Source organism: Mesoplodon densirostris, chromosome 1, assembly GCF_025265405.1.
Source record: "Mesoplodon densirostris isolate mMesDen1 chromosome 1, mMesDen1 primary haplotype, whole genome shotgun sequence".
Classification (NCBI taxonomy): Eukaryota; Metazoa; Chordata; class Mammalia; order Artiodactyla; family Ziphiidae; genus Mesoplodon; species Mesoplodon densirostris.
The window spans coordinates 214,027,536-214,035,116 of NC_082661.1; the positions used below are offsets into that span (position 1 = coordinate 214,027,536).

A 7,581-nucleotide genomic window follows, 5' to 3' on the forward strand; every position below is an offset into this window, starting at 1 on the left:
CTTCATGTTTTCCTTTCTTCTTTATAGCAGGCCACAGGGACTTATCCTACTTTCCTCCTTCTCATTAGCTATCACCCTTTCTATACCATTCCATTCAATCTAGCTGCAAAAAGGAATGGTTTGTATTTCCAGCACCCCTTTGCTTATATTCTGAAGTTTAATATTCAATACTATTTTAAGTTTTGGGATTTTGATAGTATTCCACATGGAGGAGGAAGCACTAAAGCTTATTAGTAAGACAATACAATTTTAACAAATAAACTTCAAAATCTCAGTGGTTTATTTCTTGTTCATGCTAAGAAGAAGAAAACAGTATGTCCTAAGAGGGGATGCCTTTCTTCCAAGGGCCGATTCACACAGTGGCTCTTTTCACAGAGTGGCTCTATCATCTACAACACTGAGGCTTCCAGTGCCACTGTGCTTCCCTGCGTCAATCTGGCAGAAAGGTAAAGAACATGGAGCATCCCTTGTAGGAGGTTTTCATGGATCAGGTTTATAAGTGAACACATATATTACATCTGTTCATATTCCATCATCTAGAACTTAGTCTATGGCTATGCCTACTTACAAGAGATTCTGGGAAATATAGTTCAGATATATGCCCAGGAAAAAAGAGTAAAACAGGTTATCTAATGAGGTAGTCAGTCTCTGCCATAAATAATGAGGATTCTAAGATTCTGGAATATTTCTAAGACTACTTATACTAGTCAATTGATGATTATGGCTTATACATCTCTAGATTTGTGATTTACTTAAATAAAATCTCCATAAGGTGATTTTGTTTTTCTTCTTATACAATCCAGAACATAAAGGTGCTCAGTGTATGAATGAATAAGTGTATAAATGAAAGAACGAATGAAAAATTATTTTTTGACTCAAGTGAACAACTGGTCATTCTGATATTTGACACTGGTTCAATAGGACCTAATTACACAACTGTCAGTTGTCTATTCTTTCACTTATTCTAAGGAGGGATTAAAATAATTGGGAAAAAATGAAGTGAAATAATACATCTTAATTACAACAGTCTTGTTTCTCTTCAGATTGAATAAATCTTTTGCATTCTACTAAAGATTTCCATGGAGAGGAATAACTCTGAGTCTTATATCAATTTTTTGAGGCCTTGCCCTGGCAAGGCTACTTATTGTTGTCCAAATGAAAGAATTATTGCTTTTTTGCTTCTTACAGCAAAGCTACTTGCTAGTTTTTGCTAGTTACTTAGTGTATGTGTGCATATTAAAGCAAACTGGATTTTCTGGGAAACTGTGTACAAATAAGGTGCCCAGGTTCAATCGAACTGGATCCTGCATACATACCACAATTAAGCATCTGCATGCCACAGCTAAGAAAACTAAGAAGTCCGCATGCCACAGCTAAGACAACTAAGACCCAGCACAGCCTAAATAAATGAATAAATAAATAAATATTTTAAAAAAGGAAAAATCATCATTAAAAAATCTTAATTACATATCTGCTCTCCAGAAGATATTACACCCTGTTCTTTCCTTTAAACCTCTCTAAGTGACAAAGAAACAGGAGGAATTCCAACACAATTATTACACAGCAATCGAACATATACCATATGCCAGGACAATCAAAACATGATCCCCACCAGCTAGGAGAAGCTCCTGTGGTTATTTGTTGCTGTAATGTAAGCCAAGGCTAGCCCAGCATAGTTGTGCCTCATAAAAGACATTGGATGTAGATTTACCCATCCTTTGCCCTTTGCTGTCACCCCAAAACTGGAGATCCATCTTGGATCCTAATTTTTAATCAGTACATTTTGCAATGTAATTCACAGCTGCATATTCTCAACACTGTCAAATCTCTAGCTGACCGTGGACATAGTCCTTAGCATATCCTCATACAAGAATATATATACATATATATATCAATCAGTATATATCATCAAGGATTACAACATAAAGTGAAGAGTGCCATAATGGAGATATATATAAAATGTAATGGTTGAGCAGGAAAGAGAATAATGTACTATTTTAGAGTTGAGGAAGCCTTTCCAGAGGGACTTCCCTTTGAGCTGAGAATTGCCACATGAGCCAAAAGCAGGAGGCAGATGGATATCAAAGATTTGATGCATGCAAAGGTTTATGGGATGAAAGTGAGCAGTATATGTAGTGAGGGCATGAAGTGAAAACTTGTAGGGGATAAAAAAATAAAGAAGGTTGGGGTGAGATGCTGAAGGGCCTTTCATGTTATCTTAAGGTAATTACATATTTTGTTCAATGCTAGGGATAAAGAAGCATGGTTTGGAAGAGGAAGGCAAATTATAGCTCTTTTGACACAGAGGATATTTTTCCATATCAAAATTTAAAAGCTATTAACTTTTGTAACCAAATGATATATTCAACAGACATCACTGGCTCTTAATCTCATTCTGACTTCTATCTCTAGGGTATGTTGAAAATTCAGTGAGCCTTAGGCATGGGATGAGGAAGGAGGTATAATTTCAGAATAAGGATGATGAAGGTATGAGGCTCAGGAATGGCATAGGATTACTGCACATTACTTTTTTACAAAGAAAAGAGGTATAAGAAAACAAAACATCTTGAACCCTAATGGTGTTGGTTATTTTGGGGGCCATGTCAAGTGTTCCTGAGTAAAAATGTAAAGTGTCCTGTGTTAAAATAGCTTTAACTAACCATGCCGTGCCTTCCAGGAAATGTGGAAAATTGTTTTTTAAAGAAAAGGTTCTCTTAACCAAAGTAAGAAATATAATAGTTTACCTATAGTAAAGGGACATTTTAAAGATAAACTAAGACCAATATGTTGAAATCATTGGGATCCAGAGCCTAGATAACATGTATTTGATAAATGAATAACTGAGACACAAAATAATTTTCTAACAGTTAAGAATGCCTTGGGAAACAGTGGGTCCCAAGAATAAAGTTATTCAAACATAAGCTTAGATGCTATAGAAAAGAATTCTAGTAGCATGAGTTGTTAATCATTTATGGCTTCTCCTGAACGCTAAATTCAAAAATCATTATAAACATTGCCTCAACTCAAATTGGTAGCAAGCTTTTCGTATTGAAATATGAAACAAGGTTCCATATTGAGTAAGGCATAGCCCTTTGTAGACCATAGATTTTGTGATAATGCCAAGATACACATTGAAGAAACTCTATTACCCAAAGTTCATTTAATATTTGTTCAAAAATATTTACTGGGTATCTGCTATGTTCAAGGCATTGTTTATTAGTACTGCTGATATTTTTTGAACTAAAATCCATAAAATTCCAAATAGAAAGTATATTTTATTAAAAGAAATAATGAACAAACAAACAAATACATATAAAAATGGCAGGTTACAATGAGTTTGATATTTAAAACAAAAAGCATAGAGAGAGGTACAGAGTGATGAAAGATAATGATGGCTTTTAATAGAGTGAAAGAATCCTTGAGAAAGAAGATAACTGAGTAAAGATCTGTAAGAAGTAATGGAGCAAACAAAGAGATGATAGGAAGGAAAGTCTTTCCAGACAGAAGGAAGAGATAATAGATAGGCCCTGAAGAAGTATACAACTTTATGTGGTTAAAGAGCAGTATTAACACCAGTAGGGGAGGAGCAGAGTAATTTAGGAGAGAGTTATGGGAGAGAAATTTAAAGAGGGTGTGGGGCAAGATGATCTAGGCCTCCAAGGAGTATGGCAAGTAGTTCGGATTTTAATCTAATTATGTAGGGAGGAAGTCTTTGGGAGGTTTAAACAGGGAAATGGTGTAATCTTATGTGTATATTTTTAAAATACTGTAGGTATTTAAAAATACTTATGGTATTTCAGGAATAGACTGTAGGGGAATAAGAGTACAAGTAAGGAAACAGAAGACTTCAGTACTCTATACAAGATGAGGATGGCTTAAACTAGGGTGGTAGCAGTGTTTGGTAATTGGTTTACATTTTGAACGTAGCTCTTTCAGGAAATTTTTGTCTGGATAGGATATGTAGGAAAGAGAAGAATCAAGAACAAATCCTGGATTTGTGGGCTATAAAACCTGGGTAAAGGTGGCAATATTTTCTAAATGGGAAGACCATATGAAGAAAGTTTTTTGTGTGATTATTTATTTGGCAAGTGCAACAAGATAATTAAGACTTATCTTTTATTTCTGTTCATTTGGAGAAGTTTATTAGGCATCCAACTGGTAATGTTGAGAAGGTAGTTGGTTCTGTTACTCTGGATGTCAGGACAGAGTCAGAGCTGCAATTATTAATTTTGGAGATCTTACCATGTGGATTCCATTTAAACCATGGGACTTAATGTGATTACCCAGAGAGGCAGTTTGGGAAAAGAGCAGAAAATCAAGGACTGAATGCTGTGGGAGAAAACACTAACAAAGAAGTCAATGAATTAAGAGAAAGAGAAGAGTATGGTAACTTGAAAGCCAACTGAGAAAATGAGAGACTACTTATGATGTATGTCAAATCATACAGAGATATCAAGAAATATGATTAATTTTTCTGGCTAGACTGCTCCTAACACACTGGTCAGAAGATATCCATACACAATTCAGCATGTTCATACTGTTTAACATTACAAAGGACTCTGTCTTCAAAACCAAATGATTAATTCCAACAAGTACTGCTCCCAGTTAGAACAACTGAAAGCAGATGAAAAGCATCCACGATTAGTCAACAGAAAATGAATAATCTTCCATCAGCATAATGCAAGACCCCATGTTTCACTGATGACCAGGCAAAAACTGTTACAGTTTGGCTGGGAAATTCTGATTCAACCACCATATTAACCAGACAATGCACCTTCAGATTTCCATTTACCTTGGTCTTTACAAAATTCTCTTAATGGAAAAAGTTTCAATTCCCTGGAAGACTGTAAAAGGCACCTGGAACAGTTCTTTGCTCAGAAAGATAAAATGTTTTAGGGAGATGGAATTATGAAGTTGCCTGGAAAATGGCAGAATGTAGTGGAACAAACAGGTGAATATGCTGCTCAATAAAGTTCTTGGTGAAAATGAAAAATGTGTCTTTTATTTTTACTTAAAAAATCGAAGGCATTTTTTGGCCCACCGAATACTACAGAATAAAACTTGGGCCATATTATTAAGGGTCTTGAATTTCAGGATATGGGGGGAAATGTTCATTTTATATGAAATCTGAGCTTCAGAGAAATTTTTCTGGAAGTAAAATAATAGTGAATTAGAAAAAGAAGACATTACAGAGGCACAGTGGCAGGCTATTTGATTATTCGACATTTAAAAAACTGAAAAATTGATTTGTATTTGAAGAGCAGGCATGATATACAGAGGAAAATATACAGCAAGGAGGTAAGAATGTATGACCATGGTTCAGTAGGGTGTTTGGAAATAGAGAAATATATTGGAGACTCCCAGGCTATGAGATAGTGGTTGAAATATTGAAGAGAGTAAAAAGAGAGGAAAAGGAAAGAATGTATCAAACTTGATAATGTCTATATTTAGAGGAGGCAGAGTAACAACTCAAAATTTGAGAAGGATGGAAGCAAGGATCATGACAAGGAGATCAGGTAGTAATGTTAAAGAAATAACAAATCCTCACATTTGATTATTTGGGGGTCAAATGAAGGTGTGTTTGTAGCCTGTAAGAGGATGACCTGGGACTTTCCTGGTGGTGCAGTGGTTAAGAATCCACCTGCCAATGCAGGGGACAGAGGTTTGAGCCCTGGTCCAGGAAGATCCCACATGCCATAGAGTAACTAAGCCCATAAACCACAACTACTGAGCCTGCACTCTAGAGCCCACGAATGACAACTACTGAGCCCATGTGCAACAACTACTGAAGCCCGTGTGCCTAGAGCCCATGCTCTGCAATAAGAGAAGCCACTGCAATAAGAAGCCTGCGCACTGCAATGAAGAGTAGCTCCCGCTTGCCACAACTAGAGAAAGCCCGTGTGCAGCAACAAAAACCCAATGCAGCCAAAAAGAAATTAATTAATTTAAAAAAATAATGTATCCTTTGAGAAATTAAAAAAAAAAAAAGGATGACCTTGCAACTTACTGTCCAAATTGGGACACTACTGAAAGGAGATACCAACAATAATCATGATAATTTATCTACAACCACTATAAAAGTAAGATTGTCCCTAGAATGCTGAATATACAGTCACTCTAGATAAGAGGTGTGAGTTGGGGGAAAATTACAAGCTATATAGCTGGTAACGGGAGAGTAAACACTTGGTAAACTCAGAGAATAGAGAATAAAATCAAGAGCACAAGCAGAGAGAAGCTTCAAGAGGGCAGAGGAATAAGAAACGGAGATCACCTTCCTCCCCACAAATACATCAAAAATACATCTACAGGGCTTCCCTGGTGGCGCAGTGGTTGCGAGTCCGCCTGCCGATGCAGGGGACGCGGGTTCGTGCCCCGGTCCAGGGGGATCCCACGTGCCGCGGAGCGGCTGGGTCCGTGAGCCATGGCCGCTGGGCCTGCGCGTCTGGAGCCTGTGCTCCACAATGGGAGAGGCCACAACGGTGGGAGGCCCACGTACAGCAAAAAAAAAAAAAAAAAAAAAAATACATCTACATGTGGAACAATTCCTACAGAACACCTATTGAACGCTGGCAGAAGACCTCAGACTTCCCAAAAGGCAAGAAACTCCCCACATAACTGGGTAGGGCCAAAGAAAAAAGAAAAAACAGAGACAAAAGAATAGGGACGGGACCTGAACCTCTGGGAGGGAGCTGTGAAGGAGGAAAAGTTTCCACACACTAGGAAGCCCCTTCACTGGCAGAGACTGGGGGTGGGTGGGTGCAAAGCTTCAGAGACACAGAGGAGAGCACAGCAACAGGGGTGCAGAAGGTAAAGCAGAGAGATTCTCACACTGAAGATCAGTGCCAATCAGCACTCACCAGGCCTAAGATGATTGTCTGCTCATCCACTGGGGTGGGTAGGGGCTGGGAGCTGAGGCTTGGGCTTCGGAGGTCAGAACCCAGGGAGAGGACTGGGGTTGTCTGAATAAACACAGCCTGAAGGGGGCTAGTATGCCACAGCTAGCCAGAAGGGAGTCTGGGAAAAAGTCTGGACCTGTCAAAGAGGCAAGAGACCATTGTCTCGGAGTGCACAAGGAGAGGGGATTCATTCCCCGTGTGCCCACAGAAGGGAGAGCACCGCCTAAGCAAGCTCCAGAGATAGGCGCAAGCCACAGCTAACAGCTTGGACCCCAGAGATGGGCATGAAACGCTAATGCTGCTGCCGCTTTCACCAAAAATCCTGTGTGCAAGCACAGGTTACTACCCACACTGCATCCCCTGGAGCCTGTGCAGCCCGCCACTGCCACAGTCCTGAGATCCAGGGACAACTTCCCCAGGAGAACACACAGCATGCCGCAGGCTGTTGCAATGTCACGCTGGCCTCTGCTGACACAGGCTTGCCCTGCATTCCAATTATGACCACTGTATCCCTCCCTCTCCCCGGCCTGAGAGAGCAAGAGTCAAAATCAGCTGCTGCTTTAACCCCCTCCTGGTTGGGCAGGGAACAAATGCCTGAGGGTGGCCTAGAGGCAGTGGCAGGGCCAAAACCAAAACTAAACCCCAGGAGCTGTGTGAACAAAGAAGGGAAAGGGAAATTTCTCTG

At 39.3% G+C, this 7,581-nt stretch overlaps 1 non-coding gene across 1 annotated transcript; it reads left to right on the top strand.

Moving 5' to 3' along the window:
• The first annotated feature begins 1,023 nt into the window (after nucleotides 1–1,023).
• On the top strand, nucleotides 1,024–1,139 carry LOC132501221 (U5 spliceosomal RNA). Its single transcript, XR_009534196.1, has one exon. It is a non-coding gene; the product is annotated as a U5 spliceosomal RNA (small nuclear RNA).
• The last annotated feature ends 6,442 nt before the right edge of the window (nucleotides 1,140–7,581 follow it).